General features: G+C 46.2%; 1 protein-coding gene across 1 annotated transcript in view; it reads left to right on the top strand.

Moving 5' to 3' along the window:
* LOC119170194 (gamma-aminobutyric acid receptor subunit alpha-6) overlaps positions 1-24,775 on the top strand; it is a 91,526-nt gene that overhangs the window by 11,431 nt on the left and 55,320 nt on the right. The gene's annotated exons all lie outside the window — the stretch shown is intronic.

The following is a 24,775-nucleotide window of genomic DNA, read 5'->3' as shown; positions in this document are numbered from 1 at the left end:
CCCGATGGGGACCATTAAAACGTGATCTTATTTCAAAATAAAACCCTTCCTTGGAGCAAAAGTAAGAGTATGCGAGGTTTCTGGAATGCTATTTCAACAATCAACGTCGACTTAATAGTTGCCTTTAGTGTCCCTTTAATTGATTGATACCTTCATGAACTAACCCATGCACGGCAAACTTCGGTATAGCTTTTAGATCTGTCTTCTCAGATTCAAAGAATGCTGTTGTAAAAATGCCTGTACCTGAAGAGGGACACTTGTGTTTAATTGAGAACATATTGATATCTGAAATCTTTATGGTTATTTTCAATAAATCTCGTGCTGGGGCATATATAGCTTTATATTTTGGAAAAAGTTTTGGTAGTGATCCAGCACTTTGTCCCACGGATGCTTTTGGAAAAACTAAAATTGTCTGCCCATACCTCGCCAGTAAAGTGAAAGCCCGTTGTGCCAGTCGCAGACACTTTAAGCACTATAAAGGGAAAGTTTCAAGATAACACAAAATGAACAAATACCACTGGCAAAAACATTTCAGAACAATTGAAAGCAGAACTGAAGGCATATGTATGTATGTATGTATGTATGTATGTATGTATGTATGTATGTATGTATGTATGTATGTATGTATGTATGTATGTATGTATGTATGTATGTATGTATGTATGTATGTATGTATGTATGTATGTATGTATGTATGTATGCATGTATGTATGTATGTATGTATGTATGCACGTATGTATGTATGTATGTATGTATGTATGTATGTATGTATGTATGTATGTATGTATGTATGTATGTATGTATGTATGTATGTAAACATGCAATACGGACGTGCTATATTGCGTACATACAAAACCATGCGCACACGTACGAAGACGTGGGGGTGTAGAGAACCACCCTTTCTTAATTTAATATGATTTCATACTGCCAATTGGCCTCTTCATACACTGAAAAAAATAAAATGGAAGAAACACGCGCAGCTCCACATGGTGCCGGAACGGCAGGAGTATGTCCCACTGAGCTAATTAGCCACCTAGGGTCGCAGAACCTGCTGCTATATCATTGACGAATACGCAGCCTTCTTATAAATGAGTCACCGTGCGCTCAAACGTCGCTCACGTTTTCACACACTTTCATATAGACATGTGCGTGACCCAGCTCTGGCTATTTTGTTCAGAAACATTCCCTGCCTGGCCAAGCAGAAGTGCAATACCCACTCAACAGCAGTGTCACTGACTCGAAGTAGTCCTAATCATAGTTCGGCAACGTTGAATACACCATCTGACGCACTCACGTGCAATTATTTCTCCCTCGCGAGTGTGAATGTGTAACCAAGGGCGTGAGTTGATATGAGCATGAGCGTGACTGTCAATCAGAGGGAAAGAGAGAGATAAAGATGCAAGGAGAGGCAGGGAGGTCAACCAGACGCACATACGGTTTTCTACCCTGCACTGGGGAAGGGGAGAAAAGAGGTTGTTGACGGGTGTACTAATGCGGCTGTGTGCTAGCGAGGCACAGTATGCAACCGAGTTTCAGCGTGTGTGTGCGCTGGTGTGTTTGATCAGACGGAGGTATGACGTTCGATGAATGCATGTGAGTGATTGAAAGTATGAACACCAGTGAAGCTTTGAGTGTGTTGCTGATCGAAGCCACATGCTGATAGGTGCATGTGGCTCCCCACACGCACTGGCGTGCCTATACGCCTATATAGCCGCGCAAGCGTTATTCTTTGTACATTCATTTGGCATATATCGCCCGGGTAACTGTATCTTCGTCTGCAGCATTGTAACGTGCTGCAATAGTTGCCTTGGCCAAAGCTTTGAGCCGTTTAGTAAAAAAAAATGACGATTCAGAGTATGACGCACTCTACTATGGTAGAGCATTGAGCTGTCCTCATAATGCTGTCCCGGTGTTCCAAAAATGATTAACGCGAGCAACTGTGGACCTCAAAAACCTGGGAAATGGAGGTGCTCCATACGTCGCATAGTGCAACTGCTGAAGTCAGTGCTACAACAATGTAACCTTGCCTTCTTTGGGAGACGTTTTCCAATACTCGTACAAGTGCAAGGTTAGTGATGTTTGATCTGAGTGCCAGTCCCAGTATGCATTGTAGAGCGGATACTTTGTCGTTTTACTTGTATTTTTCTACCCAAAATAATCCTTCTATATGAAGCAAAAAAAAATATTTGCGAATTACGCGTCAATGATGCATACTTTTTCATTTTAGTTTCAATCCTAGCCATATATTTCACACCACGAATCTTCCTTTCGACAGAAACAACAGTGTGTGATACTTTAACCCATACCTCAAAGAAATAGTTCTAGGTCGTGTAGCAGCACAAAAAAAATTCTGTTTCGTGAGTTGCATGAAGCAGAGCCAAGGATATACAATAACTCAAGCGCAGAAGGTTGCGAAGCGAGATGAAGGGCCCATGTACAGCACTGATTGCATGTCATGATAACTTTACAAGCAGTTGCGTCGGAACGTTTTTTTTTTTTTTTTAACTTGAAGGCGTCTCTCCGTCTTGTAACTGATTTGTATGGTCTTCTTGCCACTTTTTAGGGGCGGAGTTCCATAAGCCGCGGTTTATGCGTCCGTGATGTAGTAGTAGTAGTAGTAGTAGTAGTAGTAGTAGTAGTAGTAGTAGTAGTAGTAGTAGTAGTAGTAGTAGTAGTAGTTAGCAGTAGTAGTAGTAGTAGTAGTAGTAGTAGTAGTAGTAGTAGTAGTAGTAGTAGTAGTAGTAGTAGTAGTAGTAGTAGTAGTAGTAGTAGTAGTAGTAGTAGTAGTTGCTGTTGTCGTCGTAGTAGTTGTAGGTAGCCACCACCATGGCCGGACTAGAGGAGCGGCACGCGCGCACCCTTTTGAATTGAAGAGGAAACTCACGCACGTTAATCATAAATAAAAAGATAGTTGTTTCTCATGCAATAACGTACAAAGAGGAGTATCGGTGACTTAATATCGAATAAAATTTGCCTTTGATGCTTACTAAAAAAACTACTAACAGAAGCACACACTTTGAGCACTATCTGACCAGAAAAAATGGCAGCATATCCACGGAGTGAATGACGGAGACTGGGGCGAAGCATCCGTCCGTCCATTCGTTCTTGCTTCCGTCCGTCCATGCGTCCGTCTGTGTGACCGTCCGTGCGTCCATTCGCCCGTCCGTGCGTGCGTCTGTTCGTGCGTCCGCACGTCCATCTGTGCGTCCGTCTTTGCGTTCGTCCATGCATCCGCCCCTGCGTCCGTCCATGCGTCAATCCGTCGGTGCAGCCATCCGAGAGCCCGTCCGTGCATCTGTCTGTGTGTCCGTTCGTCCATCTATTCAACACTCCAAGTACCACCATCTCGCATCTTTTCATCATATATTCCGCATATGCACTGCCATCCAGCGGACATTCCAAGGACTAAACGAGAGGTGGCACACGCACACTTTCTTACGGCTTGCGCTTCGTGTCTACTTCCCACCTTCAACCACCTCGAGTTCATGGTATATACTAGTTCACTGTATTCATGGCACTGCGGCCCAACGCTCGCTAAACCTTTCTAAAACCAAGGAGGTTATGCCCCACGAGCTAGTTCACTGCATTCATGGCACTGCTGCCCAACGCTCGCTAAACTTTTCTAAAACAAAGGAGGTTATGCCCAACGAGTATAACGTTGCAACCCTTTCTTGTCAGATAGTGCTCAATGTACATGCCAATGGCTGCTAATGGGGAATGAGAGACAGGGGAATTCTACTTTAGTTAACGCGCACGCTGCGAATTTTTTATTGTTCAACAACGCACAGAAGAAATCTCTCACCGGCACCACCTTGGATGTCAAAATGTAAGACTGGTTACACACTACGACTACTACTACGACTACGAGGGACGAACGGGTGCCGCTATAAGGAATTGAATGAAATGCAAAACTTTATTACAAATAGTTTTTTTCCGGTGAAGGTGGAGCCCTCAGTCCAGGGCCCCTGTGGCCTTTGCCATCTTGCAAGCTCTGTCGATCAGCTTGAGCTGTTCTTCAGGCTTAGAGCAAAACAGCGCAGCCTCCCACTGCTCCGGTGTTGGTGTACAGTTTCTTGGCACTACCTGTGTGTGTTGGCAGGCCCATGTCACGTGGTAAAGTGTGGGGTGTTCTCTGCATAGCGGGCATTTGTTGGTGTATATTCCCGGATAGATTTTACTCAGAAGACTGAGATTGGGGTACGTATTAGTCTGCAGCTGTCTCCAGGCAACCGACTGCTCTCTGTTGAGGTCTTTGTGGGGAGGGGGTTATATCCTCCTCAGGACTCTCTGGTGTTCTAAAATTGCTCCATAGCGTCTAGTAACTGTGGCTGGTTCCTCGTCGTTGTGCGCCCCCCGGTCGGCGTATTATCGGGCAATGGCGTCGGCTCGCTGGTTCCCTGTCACAGTTTCATGGCCTGGTGTCCACGTAATGGAGCAGCTCGAGAAGTTGATTTTTCTTCCCTTGAGTATGCGGATGGCCGCACTGGATATGCGTCCACTGCTGTACCGTCGACACGCTTCTTGCGAGTCAGTAACTATTTCTGTAGTAGACTCTTCGCTCTGGTGTGTAATGGCGAGCGCGATCGCTACTTCCCCAGCCTAGAGGATGTCGTTGCTTTTGATCGAAGCGCTGTTGACTTCCCTAAGTTGGTGATCAACAACACTTACAACTGTCCCAGAGTGCTCTCTGTATGTGGTCGCGTCAACGTACAATACGTCGGTTCTCGCCTTGAAATATTTTTCTTGTGCTTCTGATCCGGCTTTTCATCGAGCCTTATGGATTTCTGGATGCATATTTCGAGGTATTGGGCTGACTTCAATGATCTGGCAAATGTCCTTTGGTATGCTCGCCGTGTTATTGATTTCTCCGCAAGCATCCCTCATGCCCAATGTCTGCAACGTATGCCTGCCCGTAGCAGTCAACAGTAATCTCATTTTCTGCGCAACAAGATGCGCCTCGATGTGTTCTTGCACTGTGTTGTTTATCCCGAGTTTAAGGAATTTCTCTGTCGAGGTGCTGACAGGTATACCAAGGGCGCACTTGTAGGCTTTTCTGAGGATTGCCTCTAATTGTTCTTTTTCCTGTGGAAGTGGTGTTTGGTAGGGGACACTGTATACAATCCTACTGACCATGAGGGCTTGTACAAGCCTACAAGTGTCCTCTTCCTTCATACCCCGTCTTTTGTTAGAGATTCTGGTGATCATCCTCGTGATTTGCGCTGTAGTGTTTGACAGCTGTCTGATGGTGTGGTCTATACGACAGTTGCGTTGTATCCACATGCCGATAATCTTAATTCGGGACACTTCTGGAATCTTCTTCCCCCCTATATAGACGTCTATGGACTTCTGCAGATCGTATCCTCGTCTGTAGACTCTCAGGACTTCTGATTTCTCCGGAGAGCAGACGAGGCCACATTGACGCACGTAGTCGTGAACTGTATCAGCTGCGCGTTGCAGAAGATCTTGTTTTTGGCCTAGAGATCCTCTTGTCACCCAGATTGTAACATCGTCTGCGTAGATGGCATGTCTGAGTCCTTCAATGCTTTCGAGGTTCCGAGCTAAGCCGATCATAACGATGTTGAACAGCATCGGCGATATCACAGAACCTTGGGATGTTCCTTTTGTGGGCGTATCAAACGTGTCAGTGCGGATGCCTCCTATACCAATTGTGGCGGTTCTGTTACTGAGAAAAGCTTTGATGTAGTTGTGTATTCGCTTTCTACAGCCTAATTTGCTAAGCCCCTCTAGCACAGCCTTATGACTGACATTGTCGAAAGCAGCCTTAAGATCCAGTGCAAGTAGTACGTTTTCGCCATATTTTGGGACATCGGTAAGCACCTCCTCCTTGATTTGTAGGAGGACGTCCTGTGTTGAGAGGCATTTTCGGAAGCCAAACATGGTGTGCGGCATGAGTTCGTTGTCTTCCAGGTAGGTCTCCAGCCTCTGAAGCACGATTCTCTCGTATACTTTTCCCAAACATGAAGTCAACGAAATGGGTCTTAAATTTTCCAAGCTTGGAGCCTTTCCAGACTTTGGAATCAATAATATTTCCGCATGTTTCCAGTCGTTTGGAACAGTACCTTTTTCTCAATGTTTGTTGATGAATTCTGTAAACCTTGTGATAGATTTGTCATCGAGGTTCCGTATCATAGCGTTGCTGATGCCATCCTTTCCTGGCGTAGTGTTCTTTGTTGCTGACAGCATAGCATGTCGAACTTCTACTGTGGTAATGGGTTCGTCCAGAGCGGGATTAGCCACACCAGTGTATGCCAGGTTGCAGTCAGTATTCGTTGTATCGCCAATATAGCACAGCTTTATGTGTTCTAGCAGTTCCCGGTCTGTGCCTTTGAATTGGTGTGCAATCTTTTGAGTCGTCTTACAGGTTTCAGTCTTGGTCGTGGTTGGGTCTATGAGGACCCTCAGCAAGGCCCATGTCCTTTTCCAACCTAGTGTACCTTGTAGCTCGTTGCATTTTTGGTCCCAGTTGCGCCTTGACAGCTCCGTCGCATACTCTTCGGCTTCCCTGGTGACTGCGGCGATCCTAAGTCTCAGTTTGCGGTTGTGTTTCTGCCGCTTCCATCTTCTTAATAGGCCCCGGCGGGCGTCCCAGAGATGTAGGAGATGCTTGTCCACCTCGGGCGTGTTTGTAGATAGGGTAACTTCTCGGGTTAATCGTTTCCAGTCTGCCTTGATTCCCGAGACCCAACTCTCAATGTCCGCAATTTCTTTATCCTCGAATTCTGCCCTAGTTTTTCTAAAAGCTTCCCAGTCTGTAAGTCAAGCCAGGCCATGTCGTTTCTTAACCTGGAGGGTTTCTATCTGGACACGCAAAATGCAGTGGTCACTGCCAAGCGTTTCCCCGCCGTTTTCCCATCGGGCCTCCCTGACACCTTTAACGAACGCCAAGTCCGGGCACGTATCTCGGTTGATACTATTCCCCACTCGCGTTGGTTGAGTGTGGCCTGTAATGAGGCTTAGCCTTCTGCGATCAGCTTCTCTGGCCAAATCCCTGCCTTTCTGAGTTTCCTTGACATATCCCCAGCTCTTGTGCCACGCATTAAAGTCTCCAAGGATGACAAGACCCTTTTTGCCTGCTGCTTGTTCTGCCTTGCGCAGAAGGGAGCTGAAGTTGGTTTTCCGCTGGCTTGGTGGGCTGTAGATATTGAGGAGAAATATGCTTTCGTCTGTTCTTTGTTTCGTTATGATTTCAATGAGAACGTGGTCAATGTCTGTTGCATCGATGTCATGTCTAATTGCGTTGACCGCTTTGGCAACCAAAGTAGCGACCTTACTTTGGCCAAGACCCTCATAAACCGAAAAGCCAGTGAGTTTCGGTGAGCAGCCGGTTTCCTGGAGGGCGATGATGTCTGGTGGAGTTGTGCATTTATTGATGTATTGATTCAGAAGACCTTGTTTTCGACGGATTCCACGACAGTTCCACTGCCATATTTCCAACTTGACCGAGCATTTACGGCTGCTCGCCATACTCAGGTGATGGCCGAGCGTAGGGTTTGCCTCTGGATTTCATGGCTGTGAGTTGCACCAGACGTTCTCTATCCTTGCGCGCCTCATCTTGGATGTTAGAGATGAGGTTGCCAAGATTTGCTAGGGCATTTTTTATGGCAGCCATGGTAGTTGTGAATTCCTGGCGCCCTACGGTGGCTGTCAGCGTTAAGTCTGATTGGGGGTTAGCATTAGTCTGTCCTGTTCTCAGGTCCTTCAGTTCATCTATGAGATCGTTTAGTTTCTGCCGGAGTTCTGCGTTTTTTGCCCTGAGTGTCTGAATAGTCTGCCTTAAATCTTTTACTTCGTCGTTAGGTGGCGCACTGCCATTCTTACCGACCATTACTGTCTGTGTATTCGTGTTGTTTGGAGTAGTGGGAGAGGCAGAGAAAAAAGACGCTTTCCTGCTCACCATACCGTCGTCTTCCTTCCTGGTGACGGGTTTCTTCTGCTGCTTTTTCTTGTTTTCTGGAGCCTGGCGGGTCCTGGACGCCGATCTCGACCATGACCGTGGTTTTGATGCTGATCGGGACCTGGATGGTGAGCTTCCATCCCTGCTCAACCAGCGTTTCCGGGCCCAGCCACGTCCATCGGCGCCTTGTGCTCCGGCGGCCGTCCGCTCTTTTGTTCTTGGTCGTGGGCTTCTCGGTCTCCTGAGGCGTTCCTTGCACTCCTTTGCCCGCGTAGGGTGCGCTTCCTTGCATATTGCGCACCGGGGCTCACATGTGTGTCCGTCCTCTATGACTGGCTCGGTGCAATTTGAGCAGACAACAGCGTCTGGTCTTGGGCATACGTCTGCCCTATGCCCAGGCTTGAAGCATATATAGTTAACTTGCCGCGACGATCGATAGAGGTAGCAACGTGTCTCACCACCGTAGTAGTAAACATAGCGCGGGACGACTTGCCCTCTAAGGTAATGACGGCACATTGGGATTTTCCAAGCATTCTTGCATAAAGTATTTTCACTCCTTGGGTACGCACCCGAAGATGGGCTAGTAATTCGGTTGGCGTGGTCTCGGCGTCCAGTCCGTGAATCACACCCTTGCACGAGTTGTCCGGCGCGGCTACGTAAGCCATCACTGCATAGTCTTTTGCACCAAAACGTAGACTTCGAAGGCTCTGCACAATGTTGGCGGTCTCCATGCTTGGCGTGCTGATTATGGCGATGTTGGATTCATTGCGCAGCCGTATAAGCAGGTTGCCTTCGTTGCAGATGTCTGGGTTACCACATGCCATAGTTATAGCGCGCGCCATCTGATGCGTGCTTAATTGACTGATGTTGAGCCCATCCCTCGGTCTAATGATGACCTTGAAGTCGGTTTTCGGCAGTGGAGGCAGTTTCTCTTTTCGAAGAGGTTTCCCTTTGTGTTTAGGTTGGCTCGACGCTGATTTGTCTACCGCTTCGGCCCCGGTCTCCGGAACGGCGATCAGCCTTGAGTTGTGGTACGTTGCAGTGAACCATACCCCGTTGTCAAAAGGATTCTTTTGCGAGACGCTGGTAGCATTTTCTCCGCCTTGAGTTTTTTCTTCGATCGATGTCGTGGCTCCGGTTGACGCAGCCGCGTCGTCGTCAGCCATTCTCGCGCGTTGCGCGGAAACGCCAGTAGCGTTTCGTCGGGCCAACGGCCCGACGCCGCTTAGGTTTAGAGCAGCGTTCTTCGCCTTGGATCTTCAAACAAGCAGACTTTCAGGAAATATGGACTTACGGTTAAAAACCGGTTATCCACCGACTGCGCTTGATTAGTAGAAAACGGTCCAGTACTTCATAGGTGACGGCGGTGAGGTTTTCCGGGTGAGATGAGGTGTCGAGGCGGGAGCTCATGCGAAGCACGTTTGCTTCGACTGGCCCCCTAGCGTCGTCCACCCCGCTATAGGGAGCTTCGCCCCTAAAATGTTGCCACTCTAAACTCACTGGGCGTAACCTCCTTGGTTTTAGCAGGAAGAGGAGGAAGCAACAAAAGGGAGAAGGCAGGGAGGTTAACGAGAAAGACATAAGACGCACGATCGGCTACAGGCTATATCCATGGGACGGCTTTATGCTCTCCCATAGTAAAGTACCTAGTGTTCTAACTCGTTACCCAGTTTTTCTAAACACACAAACGCACACTAGTTCTGGATGGCTGGGAAAGTGCTGCCTTTTCCACAACACGTGGGGTCCGTCAGGGTTGTCCATTGTCTGCTGTGCTGTTTGTCCTCAGCCTTGAGCCATATTTGCGTGCTCCTGACGCGGATTCACGCGTCCGGGGTCTTTTACTTCCTGGTAGGAGTGTCGTGAAAGTCACAGCTTTCGCTGACGACATAACCTTGTACCTTTCGGATGAAGATAGCCTTTCATGCAGCCCACGTGTATTTTTTCAGTATGGTGGCATTTCAGGTGCAGCGTTGAATATCTCCAAATTCCGGTATTTCTTCATTGGCTCTCCCAATTCCAGGCTTAGTGTGGTTTTTGCCGTTTAGCCGACCACGTCCCTTTGTATTTTAGGTAGTTTATACAACCACTACGGCATTTGCGAATCCGTTTGGTTAGACGCTCTCGAAGACTAAAAATTCAGGACGTACGGGCTTTTGACTTTCCGCTTTTTGAGCGGAGGTACCTTGCGCAGACCGTATTTTGTGGTCACGCTTGGTACCAATCTCACGTCGTGCAGCCGTCTTTACGTATCGTGCGATCATTGCAGTCAGCTTTGTGTTCCTTTTTTTTTTTAGTCACGCGGCACTGAGTTGGTCTTCCGTGCGGTACTGGGACAGCAGCGTTCTCAGGGAGGCCTTGCTTTCGCTTCAGCGTCCATACGCTGTCGGCTCAGGGCACTGCGCTTCCTTTTGCGCCTAGTGCAAGGGGAGGAATATCCCGCACGAACACTTGTATATTACTTTCTGTGTACTCACATTCGGCATATGATGCCTCGTGTGCACCTTACTAGGGGGCCACAGTCAATAACACTTCTTTAGTTTTATGCAACAACTGTTGCATTTTTTCGCCATGTCCAGTCGACCTGTCCTGGCATATATGTGTTGAACAACCATATAGTTGAGACAAGTGCTGCTTTGTTGCTTCCGTTGGTTCCCCCAGCCCGCCGTACTAGCTCTTGTCGGGTGTCCAGGAGCACGTTAACAGCTTCTTTTATGCCTGGACACCTCCGAGACATCATGTGGCACCTGGGATTAGGTGTGCTTCCCACTCACGACCACCTGAAAAGGTGGAGAATGGTTCAGTCAGCAACATGCCCAAACTGCTTCCTTCGGGAAACAAATCAGCATTTTTTGAGGCATTGTGTGATTGCTCGTGTTTTTTTGGAGAACCGTACATGCTGGGTTTCGCTGCCTTAGAGTAAATCACGTTTCTTCTGGGCGTTGTTCTCGAGGCCGCTTTGCTTGTCTTCTCATTGTTGCCGGCTCTTTCTGCCTCTGGCGCAACCGCTGCGAGGAGGTTGCAGCGGGCCGCCACAGCCGCGCACTCTTCCCGATCCTAGAGCGATTGTACTCGGAGCTGCTGTTCGTTTTGTCGGAGGAGCTCTTCTTCCTCGGTGAAGAGTAATTCCTTCTGCACTGGTCTTGCCCTTTTGTGTCGGGCTGTGACGGACGAGTGAAACTTGTCTTTCAGCCGGCCTGGTATTGGTAGGCTGATGTGTCGATGCGACGGCAGAAATGACATGCCAACATCTAAATATGCGAAATGTACATATTCATGTTTCATTTGCGCATCTTGTTTACCTTGCAATATTCATGTGTATCAGTCCTTTTGTGACACATTTTTATGTAGCTGTGTTTGTGTGAACCATCGAATGTACATGTTCTTTCCACATCATCTCACATCCATGTTTATTTAAATGAAGTCTGTTTTGTCATCATCATTATTATAGGTCTAAGAAGAAAATCTTATGTTGAAGTGTTGTGGACTTCTGTGACAATAAATTTTTCTAAACAGGTTTATCGTGGGTTGGGCCGCAGTGCCATGGGTTGGGTTGGGCCGCAGTGTTTGTCTGTCTGCCAAGACAGACAGACAAACAGACTATGGCACACACAGACGAACAGACAGACAAAGGACGAACAGACAGACGGAGAGACGGAAGGACAGACAGAGAAACAGAATGTTGGAGGGACAGACAGACACACAAACAGACAGATGGATGGACACACAGATGGACGGATGGACGAACACACAGATGAACAGGCATACAGAGGAACAGACGGAATGACAGACAAACAGATGGTCGGAAGCACAGATAGACGGACAGCGAGATAAACAGACAACCAAAGAGCCACACATACAGATGGACGGACACACAGACGAACAGACAGACAGACAGACAGACAGACAGACAGACAGACAGAGGGACAGACAGACAGGCGGGAGGAGGGACACACAGACAAACAGACGGGTGGTGGGACACACAGACAGTCGGAGGGACGCACGAACAGACGAGTGGTGGGATAGACAGACAGACGGAGGGACACACAGACAAACAGACGGGTGGTGGGACAGACAGACGGAGAGACACACAGACGGATGGACAGACAGACAGACAGACGGAGGGACACACAGACGGACGGACAGACACACAGACAAACAGACAGACAGAGAGGCAGACAGACAGACAGACAGACAGACAGACAGACAGACAGACAGACAGACAAACAGACAGACAGACAGACAGACAGAACGAACAGACAGACAGACAGACAGACAGACAGACAGACAGACGGGGGGGGACACACAGACGGACGGACGTACGGATGGACGGACACATAGACGAACAGACATACAGACAGGCAGACAGACAGACAAACATACGGATGGACAGATAGACGGACAGACAGACGGAGGGACAAACAGACAGACAGATGGAAGGACAGACAGACAGACAATCAGACGGGCGGATGGACAGGCAGACAGACGGACATACGGAGAGACAGACAGACGGACAGATAGTTGGAGGGACACACAGACGAACGGATGACACACAGACAGACAGACAGACAGACAGACAGACAGACAGACAGACAGACAGACAGACAGACAGACAGACAGACAGAGGATTCATGGTTTACTGATGAAACCCTCTCAAAATCTTTCCCACTCATTCACTCCGTGGATATGCTGTGAATTCCTTCTTCCTGGTCCGCCGCTATAGTGTACCAGCTAGGGAGCTCGGCTGCTGATCCGAAGGTCGCGGGTTAAATTCTGGTCGTGGGGGCCGCATTTCGGTGAAGGCGAAATGCTAGAGACCTGAGCACTATGCGATGTCAGTGCACGTTAGTTAAAAAAACACCAGATGGTTGATATTGGTGTCTTCTACCACGGCGTCCCTCATCACCGTGACTTCGATTTGGTACATTAAACCCCAACAATTATTACTGACGCGAAAGCCTTTAATTTCGTGTGCTCTCTGAGCCGTGCGTACACGCGACGCTCCGTGACACATTGTTGTTTTATTTCGGGCACGCGTGACGCCCACCCCTCTCTCGGACGCGGTGAATTTGTCTTGCACCCGGTCCCGCCTGGCGGATCCCACAACCCGCAATTCGGCTCAAAATGAATTGACTCGGACGGCGTCGCGCGCCGTCCCTGACCCAGATGACATTTGTTATAACAGTAAATCTCTAGACAGGGTGGGCTTTTTTTTCTCCTTTTTTACCACTTCACTTTCCTCGGTGGCGGCTTGAAAAGTGTCACGTATGTAGTAGCATGGTGGACACATAAAACGCACATTTTTTTCCCGTGTTTAGTGGCCGGGGTAATAGTGCTACGCGCGTTCGAGCCCAATTTTTGTATTCAAAAATAGTGAAACACAACCCGAATGATAGTGTTAGAGCCATTCACACGCTTCAATGCTCTTAAGTGGCGGTACTCCGAACCGTTATATCATCATTGAGACTGATTACCGCAGTCGTCGTATAATTAGGAAAAAAACAACTTCAATAAAATATTCCCATGCAAAGCGGACCACGGTGACGTCTGCAGCCCATTCTTTTTGCAATAACTGACCACCTGCGAACCTCAAGTTTTCAAATGGCGCCACTACATTTCTGATGCTACTATAGTTATTCTTTTGGCACGATGGAATGCTATTTTTATACTACCCTGAATGGTATCTTTAAAAAATATTGTAAAGGCAGCATTGTCGATAAATTTCAAAGTTAATACCCTTGAATCGGCCCGATCGACTCTCTTTTGCTCATGAAATAAATCACTTACATAACGGCTATAGCCTGCCAAGGCGAGGAGCCGGAGCTGAAATTTTCATTTCTTGTAGTACCCTCCATCACTTCTACTGCAGGATGAGCCGAATATTCAGCTACGTGTAAAAAAAGTCAAATCTTTGCTGCAAAGGTGAAGAAATGAACGCGGTAGCGACAAATTGGAAGGTACCGCGAAAAACGGCAAGCAGTCCGAAATGTGTCCCGCGTTTCTCACGCACAAATGACGCACGAAGTGTACTTACAAGTACAGACGAACGCGAATAAGCGTCTCAGTTGTTACTTCGCTGTGTCTGAAAAGCACGCCCTTTTCGCAAACGGAGACTGTGCAAAGAGTGCAGTGACCTTTGTGTGCCCGGTAACTATGACAGTATCGTTCCGGTGAAAGCCCAAGGCGTACGATTCTGCCCACTGCGAGATAAGCGCGCACATGCACGCGTCAGCGTCCACCCCCTCTTCTCTCCACTGGGCAAAGTACGCGTGGGAGATGAGAGCGCGCGCCGCTGTGTCGTGACGATGTGGAAACGTGCGATCATAACGTCATTAAGCTAGAAATGCTGAAAACACGATAGTTCCCTCGAGACGCCCATCGCCAGCGGTAAATAGCTTGTCGTTTGGACGTTGAAGGAGGTCTTCCTTCGGGGCTCAGTGGCTAATGCCTCGCCCTCCCACTTCAGAGGTAGGATGGAGGCTTTTTATGGATTCTTTTTCTTTCTTGCGTTTAAATATATATATATATATATATATATATATATATATAGATGAAATAGATGATCAGAGTTTCTTCCGGCTACCGTAATAAAAGTTATAAACTTCGAGAATAGTGCAGTATAGGAAACAAAACAATAAAATATTTATTTAATCCTAACAGTTTCGGCTGGTGGACCAGCCTTCTTCGGAGGATGTAAGTGAAATGATACAAGTTCCCGTAGCAGAGGGTCACCCTCACAGTTTGAAGACCCTCCAAAAAAAAGAGAGAGAAAAAGACAAGCGGGCGAACGAGGTAGCAACAGACAACAAGAAGCAGAAGAAGGAGAGGAACTAGAAAGGAGCGACGGAGAGCCGCCGGAAACGAGCGGGTAATTCTGGCATTGTTACTTGGTATAGGTAAGACGCGCCGCCAGCGGAGGCGACCAAGAAAAACGGAAAAATGTGGAACATGTTGCCGCTTACTCGCATCCCAAACATGGATCGAGTTTAAGTTCACGTGGTTCGGCGGCTGGCCCGTGGCATCGGGCCACACACACACACACACAAGAAGCATACGACCCGCTCCAGCTTTCGGAATATAATGGCCATGTTGGAAAGCTAATGTGCCCTCTCCCCCTCCCTCCACCTGCCCTCTCTTGCAGAAAAATGTACAACCAGTCATACTGAAAATAAATAAATGGGTATTCTTGTAAAGGATGAAAATATATAAAAATAAATAATACTAAAAAAGTACTCAGAAATGAAAATAAAGTCTAATAATACTAACACCATCCGTTTGGTTCACGTAGCATCGAATGCGTTTAGTTTCGCTATATTGACCAACTTGCGTGTGCGACTTCACGTATGTATAAATAAATTAATTGAGTAATTCAATTTCTGTGTTTCACGAAACGTCGCGGAGACACGTCAGTCGCCCAGGGCTCTCGTTGATTCCGTGGGTAAGTGATCTGAATTTCTTTATAAAGTATGACTCCCGCTGTTCGCGCTCCCGTGTGTTCTGGAAGCCGGATTGTAGGAGTATGACACTTACGCGTTCGAAAGAGTGACCAGGAAGATTGATATGTTTGGAGAACGGCAAATTGGGGAGGCCCTTTACGTGTGCCCTGTGGTTGTTGAAACGCAAACAGAACGCGGTTTCCGTGTGTCCAATATATTCCTGTTTGCACACCTCACAGCGAATTTTGTATACCACATTGGCTGAGTCACAGTTAAGGTCGTCTTTAATTTTGTACACATAGTCTGAACAGGAGGCTTCGGCCGTATCTGTGGTCACCATGTGTGTGCACACCCTGCAGCGAGGTTTCCCGCATGGTCTACAGCCCTGATGGTGGTCGGATTTGTGTGTTTTCGCCTTGACCAGTAAGTCTCTCAGTCTCTCAGTAAGTCTCTCAGTAAGTCTCTCAGTAAGTCTCTCAGTAAGTCTCTCAGTCTCTCAGATATATATATATGTGTGTGTGTGTGTGTGTGTGTGTGTGTGTGTGTGTGTGTGTGTGTGTGTGTGTGTGTGTGTGTGTGTGTGTGTGTGTGTGTGTGTGTGTGTGTGTGTGTGTGTGTGTGTGTGTGTGTGTGTGTGTGTGTGTGTGTGTGTGTGCGGTGAATGACGGTGACGCCGGCAGCAAAATTCAGCCGAGATGCTCATATAATTTTATCGCAATAAAGTTATGCGCAACTTCAACTGACTTCTCGTCGCGCTATCTGATTGTACAGTGGAGCTGGCGGGGTTTGGCCTTGCCCTTGCCGAACATCCAAGAACGAATGCGAGGAGATGGGATGTGAACATTTCCACTCGCCCCGCCACGGTGGTCTATAGTCGCAAAGGTACTCGGCTGCTGACTCACAGGTCGCGTGATCAAATCCCGGCTGTGGCGGCTGCATTTCCGATGGAGGCTGAAATGTTGTAGGCCCGTGTACTCAGATTTGGGTGCACGTTAAAGAACCCCAGGAGGTCAAAATTTCCGGAGCCCTCCACTACGGCGTCTCTCATAATCATATGGTGGTTTTGAGACGTTAAACACCACAAATCAATCATCATCAACATTTCCGCTTGAATTCGAGGCCTTCAGCATTTCCAGGATGGTTATCAGCCACTCCTTCTCTTCCTGCTACCTTCCGTGCTTCCGCCATAGCTTCGCTTTTGCTCTCATCCTCTCCACTTCACTGCCATTTCTCAACCAGTCTCAAGTCGCTAGCATGGTATTCGCAACACTATATTTCCCTCTCACCAACAAAGCTTTACTCACGCTCTCGTCAACCTTCACTCTTGCGGCTGGACTAGAAAAGGTGGATGACGGATCTCTAGGAATTTCCCTCACCTTAAGCAGCTCCGTGACTAGTGTCGGTTAATTATTGTAACTGATTCCATTATTGTAACTGAGCCCACTGTATGGCTGATGTACATCACGACAACATTGATTACCACTCACGTGATCTTTCGAGAAATGCGCATGCGTATGCCCACGGGTGATATCTTACTAGTATGGATAACCAAATACTGCGGAGGCTGAAGTACACTAATACTACAATATCACCCCGAATCTCCGATTTGTCGGACCAGAGTCGTTATCACCAGAATTAGCTTTTATGGAAGGGCTGGAGGTAATCATTACATGAATACTTCTTTTCTTACTTGCTTTTATTATTCATTTAGTTTCTCGTAGTTTAGCATCTATATACGCTTAACAAAAATATTGATTCCTTGGTCTTATGCACCAAAGCCACGACATGAATACGACAGACGTTGTAGTGGAGGGCTATAGAAATTTTGAACTCTTTGGGGTTCTCCGACGCGCTCTTCAGTCTAAGCACACGGGGCTCGGGCATTTTTCTTCAATCTAAACGCGGTCGCCGTGGCAGAAATTCAATCCCGGTACCTTCGGGTATGCGTATATTTGCTCTTTTTGATATGTGGTTTTCTTAGATAGTTAGTTAGTAAGTTAGGTAGTTAGTTAGTTATTTATATGTATAGTTAGTTAGTTAGTTGATTATTTGTATAGTTAGTTAGTTAGTTAGTTGTATAGTTAGTTAGTTAGTTAGTTAGTTAGTTAGTTAGTTAGTTAGTTGGTTAGTTAGTTAGTTAGTTAGTTAGTTAGTTAGTTAGTTAGTTAGTTAGTTAGTTAGTTAGTTAGTTAGTTAGTTAGTTAGTTAGTTAGTTAGTTAGTTAGTTAGTTAGTTAGTTAGTTAGTTAGTTAGTACTCACACTATAACGTGTATATACGTAGTGAATTGCAATTACTCTTACCATCCGCTGCCCCATCTTGTTGTGATTCATTGGTACAGCATGCAACAATGAATCATATCAGGAAAGGTAAAACATTACCGACGTCATGGCAACTCAGGCTAATGTGCGGTCATTTTTTTTATCTTGGATTCAGTTTAAATCTCTGTGCCGAAAGGTGCAGGCTATTAATTTTTTTTCCTAAAGGTACGTTGCCTACCTCTAGCAGTTAGTTTTTTTTCAGTTGTTTTTACCTGTTCATTAGAAACGAATACTTCTTCATCTCCGGGGATCAAAAACGCTTTATCAACATCGACGGTGAAGCTTCACGTCGCTACACTAAAGTATTTTCATTACAGCAAACAAACGTACAGAGCCCAGCCGATCTGGACGACGGGCTAGAAGCTTAATGTGACTTAAGATAGGAGAGTTCTGTGCGGCTTCGAATTTTTCTTTAGACGCAAACTTAACATCAGGGCTGGGTAACTTGGCTCAGCAGATGCTGAAATAATCTGAAATGTCCTATCCGAGATGAAAAGAGAATAAAGAATGAACGGGGGGACCCTATGAATCATCGCACCCGAGGTTTTTCTTTTCCCTCGCCGCTGCTTTATATAGCTCTTTCTTTTCTTCTCCCTTTAAAGCATGAGTCTTTTTTGGTGTTTGGTTATTCAAGTCAACGAAGCCAGGTGTTTCTTCGTGGCGTCACATTTGCATTTGAAGTTTCAGCTCCATTTTGGTCTCTCTCGTCTTGGCCTTGCAGCGTTCATATGCTTGTTTCTTTTACACTTTCTCCTGCAGTGCAAAATCTGAAGTTTTTCTGTATGTTAGTAGCTAAAGTTAGTCCTTTGCTTTAACGCCTCCGTATTTTGGTAACTTCCTTTTCTCCCTTTCCTGCATGGTTCGTCGAGACAGACATTCAACAAAAGTGGCGGCCGCTTAAAGGATGACCTCCCGCCTTAATCGAACTGCATTATGAATGAAGAACGTTTGAAAGAATAGTCTGGTTCTCCTCCGAAGGTCTTTCAAAAGTGGGGGTCCTCTTTTTTTTTTCGACTACAAAGTTCATATCTGGCAAAATATTTGTCAGTAGGTCAAAGGTCAGTAGCTCAAAAATTAATTTATTTGGACGTTACTTAAAGCAAGAAGGGAATTCTGTCGTTTCCAGCTACGTAGTTCATACCTGGCGAAACGTTTGCCAGTAGGTGAAAGGTCAGTGACTCTTGGAATAATTAAAGTAAGCGTTTCTTTAGCTTGAACTCAGTTCTATCTTTAGGCCCAGAAAGCAAGCGCATACAAGCTTTGCAAAAGCGCGATGCTCCGTATGCGTGTATGCTGATCTAATATTTTCGATGTACGTTTTCTATCACAGAGGACTGACTGCCGTGGATTTAACATCAGCGTGCAAAATTAGTTTAAGTAATCAAGAATAGTTTAACAAGAGAACTGGCAGTCAAAACAAGAACCTCGTTTTGTTTTCCAACGCGATGCGGTCTGCTCATTTGTATCATTGTCCGTACTAAAGTCATCACCCGACACCTGGAGTGGCCTGCTAGGTGATGAAGCAGGCTGTCTGTCTGAAAGTATCTATCTATCTATCTATCTATCTATCTATCTATCTATCTATCTATCTATCTATCTATCTATCTATCTATCTATCTATCTATCTATCCGTCTATCTATCTATCTATCTCTCTGTCTGTCTATCTGTCTGTCTGTCTGTCTGTCTGTCTGTCTGTCTGTCTGTCTGTCTGTCTGTCTCTTTGTATATCTATCTATCTATCTATCTATCTATCTATCTATCTATCTATCTATCTGTCTATCTATCTATCTATCTATCTATCTATCTATCTATCTATCTATGTCGAACTTTCAGAAGATATAAGATACTCTAGTTTTCGAATACAAGGTTTTGTATTGCTTTTCGCTTACTCTCGCTAATGTTAACGGCACATTTTTGTGTAAATAATGGTGTCCGTGTTTACGCAGAGCACAATACGAGCGCCAGCGCACGAGGCATTTCTGATTTGCCGGCCTAAACTTCGGGATGACTCCCACTGCAAACTACATTTCCATGCTGTTTTGCTAGACCCCATGATCTCCCAAGAACATTGGACAAAGCAGTAGTTAGCGTGCTCGTAAGTGTGTCATAGTGGCGCAGCATGTTATGTAGCCGACGCACTGAATCCTGTGTACATTGTGACGCGTGACGCTTAGGTGTATAACTTTCTCCATCGCGCGTGAGTGTTTCGTCTTTTTCTTTATTTTTTCATTCTATCTGTCCTTTTTTCCCCTCATATTGTTATCAAGTCGAAATATTTGTAACCTTTCCTATATCATGGTGCGTATCAACGCGAAAATACATGAAATTGCAGGCTCAGCCGATGTATTGTGGAATTAGGACAATCCGACAGATCGATGGTAACGGGAGTGGCAAGTCGTGCTGAACATTCCTCTCAAGCTATATATTTACGTCGCATGTAGTCGCCTCTTCCCCTACCTCTATATCGATTAGGTGCATATGACCACATTGAAGCAACTGTCATGATACGTTGGATCATGGCAAATCGGACGCATTCTCCCCAAAAAAACTCACCAAATGATCTTAGGGCAAGGTCACTTTCCTCGGCGAAATAGACTTCCCGTTGTACAAACCTGATGAGGTTATCATGCCTATAATGCAGAGGGCAGCCGCTAGCTGCCGTGTGTCGTCTTTAGCGTGCCTAGGGCGGTAGCTTGTGTTGTGGATTCTTTAAGCCAGTACGAACTAGCCGAGATGAGTGCATTAAGAATACCATGTCATTACAAGCACATCTAGTGTTGTGAAGAAATATCAAAAGTCACTTCAGTAAGTTATATTTTTATTTTTTTGCTTATCGGTGGTATTCATTCACTTGCATTATTCTGTATCAATGTTCCCAAGCGAATATACGTATGACATTGTTCTGTGAATATTTGAAACGATGGACAACCTTCATACGCTCACCACTTCGACAAGGAAAATACGCCAGAAACCCTTCGTTCGCTCGGTGTAAGCTCAAGTCGTGTCTCGTCCACCGGCCGACGAGCAGCTCGCATGGACCACTGCGCGTCAGTCAAGCTACGCATCGGCCTCATTTAAGACTCCGAAACGGCTCTCGTGAACTCACCACGGCCGAGCTCGCGGCTTTAAGTCCTTTGAGCCGTCGCTGCCCCAAACTTCGGCTCGAGTGCTTGACCGACTAAAGGCTGTGATGTAGCTCGGGATTATCCCTGTCCGGTGTAATCCTCCACTGCGCTCTCTTCGGATGCTGGCAGAGGGCCTCATTTGGCCATTAAAGACTCCGGTGGCCGGCATTGGTCCGAATCATGACAACCCATGCCATCTTGTTCGAAACACGCTGGGCATTCCGTTCAGAGTTTTTTTTTTCCTTAGTTCAGAGGAATTTAAGAGATGCGTTTTGATACAGGGCTTCTAGGCAACGATTGAAAAACGCGTCCTATCGTACTTTTTTCTTCTATTTTGCGTCGTCATTCAGTGCTCTCTACGTTCAGCAAAAATTTTCAAAAAAGGCGCGTAGGGAGCGTCAGCGGACAATGATTTAACCTAGTGAGCTATTCTCGCTATGTTTGTTGGAAGGAGCCGAAAATGACCCGAACCGTCGTTGTTTGTTTATCCCGCCCATTCACCCTCGGCTTCCCCGGTTTTCTAGATAACTTTTTTTTTCACCCACCACTCACCCTCACACGTTCGTCATCAGTGCCCCTCTCCTGCCCTGCCGAACGCCCTTGAACTTCAGTCAGTCTGGCAGTCACGAACCTACAGACCATCCTTTTCAATGAAATTTTGTTTTGAATTTTTACTTGTACTCCCCTGGTTCGTACAATATATATATATATATATATATATATATATATATATATATATATATATATATATATATATCGTGTTTACTCGAATGTAACGCGACTTTTTTTCAAAATCTCTCTGAAGTGATTTGGGGGTCTGCGTTATAATCGAAGCACCTCAAATCGTGCCTTGGCGGTGCCGCCCCACTGGTTTTTTAAAATGGCTACGACAACAAACCTAACAATCTTTCAACCTTGTGCTGGCAATATATGCACGCTGGCAACATCGAATTCAATCCAATCCTATTGTTCACGACGTGTTTTGAGGCGCTTCATTTCCTTTGTGCTTCCGTGACTTCGGCTCGAGCAAATGGCAGCGCGACGAGTTCAGTACGATGCCCGCTTTAAGAGAAGTGCAATACTGACGGCTGAGGAAATCGGGAACTCAGCCGCGGCTCGACGGCTAGATGTGGTGGAATCTACTATCCGTGGGTGGAGGCTCCAGCGTGAAGCGCTCTTCAAGAGTGAGCCCGGCCGAAAAGGCTTCCGTGGAGCTCGTTGTGGCCGTCACACAGGACTCGAAAAAAAAAATGGCGGAGTTCGTGATTGAGCCGCCAAATCGCCTATTGGGGGTCAACGTTGAGCTGATTCAGTGGAAAGCCCGAGACGTAGCTCGAGAGACGGGGATCCCGCGGGAGAACTGTAAGGCTTCACGAGGATGGGCACAAAAGTTCATGCGAAGAAATGGATTTTCTCTCCGGCGAACAACGTCGACAAGGCAGAAGCTACCAGCAGATTACGAAGCGAAGCTGGTGGGGTTTCAGCGCTCTGTGCTCGACCTGCGCCGCTCGTCGCAAACGCCGTTGGGACACATTGGTAACGCGGACCAGACTCCCGTTTTCTTGGACATGCCTATGTCAAGGACTGTCAGCGAAACAGGTGCCCCCCAAGTTCGCATAAGGACAACAGGCAACGAGAAGACGCGGCTAACTGTGATGCTAGTCTGCTTGGCGGATGGGCGCAAGTTGCCGCCATACATCAATTTCCGGCGCAAAACCATCCCCAAGGAGCTGTTCCCCAGGGATGTGATTGTTCGCTGCCAAGAAAAAGGTTGAATGAACACTCCGCTTATGCTTGACTGGGTCAAGACTGTGTGGTGCCTACGGCCAGGTGCGCTCCTCCACCCCGCCTCCATTCTAGTTCTCGACTCATTTCGCGTTCACCTGACGCCCGAAGTGAAGAAGCTGATGCGGGAAACTCAGATGCAGCTCGCTGTTATTCCCGGAGGTATGACGTCCGTGCTGCAGCCATTAGACGTCTGCCTGAACAAATCATTTAAGGATAGAATGCGGCAGCTGTATGGAGAATGGATGCGAGAAGATCGGGATTTGAAACCTACGGGTAGGATAAAGCGACCTAGCGCCACGAAGATTGCCGAGTGGGTGTCCACCGCTTGATACGGGCTGCCGCACGACATGATAGTTCGTGCGTTTAAAAAGTGCTGTATATCGAACTATATGGATGGCACGGAGGATGACCTCGTCTAGGAGGAAGAAAGTGACAACGAGGGCTCGACCACCGGCGATGAAAGCGACGAATGAACAAAACTCACTTTATATTTAGAAACTGGGATGTCTTTGCCACTACCATGTGCAGCAAATAAAGGTTCTTTTTTCCCCCGCTTTACTCGCGATACATTCGTGTTCTTTTTTTTTCGGCACTGAAAAGTCACCCCTCGTTTTACATTCGAGTAAATACGATATATACATATATATATATATATATATATATATATATATATATATATATATATATATATATATATATATATATATATATATATATATCGGTTATTTGCTTTATTTTCTTTTTCTTTTTTCTTTTGGTCCATATGTTTTTCAGACTGCTTCTAGATCGTTTACGACGATACATTCAGAAAGCGATCATATACTATCCACGGTGAAGCCATACAAAGACACATTTGAATATTTTATACAGACGTGCGAACAGTTACGTTGGACTAATTTGTGTATTTGGATATCCAGTACCCACAAACTGCGTAAGTGTTTCAGTTTACATAGTAATGAGAAAATTCAAGGACAATCTCAGTTACTCTCACTCATCACTCACTCACTCATCACTCACTTGCTCACTCACTCATCAATCAATCAGTCAATCGATCGATCAATCAGTCGATCAGTTGGTCGATCAGTCAATCTATTATTTGGTTAATCAACCAATAAAGAAATTAATCAAACCAGGCTTTAATCATGAAGTGCCTACAAGTACCTGAATGTGTAAGGGCAAGGAACTAACCTCTTGATATGATTAGAATCAGCCTTAAATTTGAGTTGAACGCGTTGCCATTCAACATGAATTTATGTGCCCATGTGAAGAGGCCAAGCAGTCCCTCTTCGCGCTATATTTCACCTGTGTTTTAATGTGGCGATGGGATTCTTTTGGGTGACTTTGTAATCCTTGTCAAACTAGTTGAAAGCACAGTAAAAACGCCGACATGAGAGAGAGAACAGATGAAGTGTGCTGAATAACATCTGAAATCTATGAAAGGGATGCAATAGACTACGAAGAAGAAGTGAAATAACAAAATAAAAATAGTTTAGTACATGATATCTGACAGTCTTTACCGAGACAAAACACAAGTTATTTTTCAGTGAAAGCAACAGATGCCACACTTACACATTGTGGACCCAATCTGGCAATCTCTTTGTTCAATGCGAACAGGACTGGAATGCAATGGACTACAGGCACTTTGACCGCTTCTATCTACGTATGCATATATACATCTAGCAGCTTACGGCTGGGTGCTCTCGTGATGGTCTACTTCACTTGGGGTAGGCTAAAACTAGTATGGTTTCACGAATGTGTCTTGCTGGTCATGACATGATTAACGGAAAAATTTCTTCGCGTACGTCGTGAAACTCTTCCGACGAGACACGTGTCACAGATAGCCGTTAACTGCTGGAATTGGTATGCGTGGATTATATGTACACAGGAAGGGCGAGGACATCGGTAATTTAAATGCGAGAGCCCTGAGAAAAACGTTCATTGGTATCGTTGGCTCAACGAGTGCAAATAATATAATAAAGAATAAATATAAAGGCCCCATCTGGAATGAAACCCAGGCATTCTGCGTGGCAATCGACTATCCTATACCACAGAGCCATACCCGATCTCGTAAATGCTTTGTAAACAAACTTCCTCAGGCGTGATGGTGAAGCGTCAATTGTGGTTACACTACTGACCACGTAATTTCACAGACTTTACATATATATTTCCATGATACGAGTGTCACGTCAGGTT

Source organism: Rhipicephalus microplus, chromosome 2, assembly GCF_043290135.1.
Source record: "Rhipicephalus microplus isolate Deutch F79 chromosome 2, USDA_Rmic, whole genome shotgun sequence".
NCBI lineage: Eukaryota > Metazoa > Arthropoda > Arachnida > Ixodida > Ixodidae > Rhipicephalus > Rhipicephalus microplus.
The sequence above is the reverse complement of the archived record's forward strand: the minus strand, read 5'-3'. Positions and strand labels throughout refer to the sequence as shown.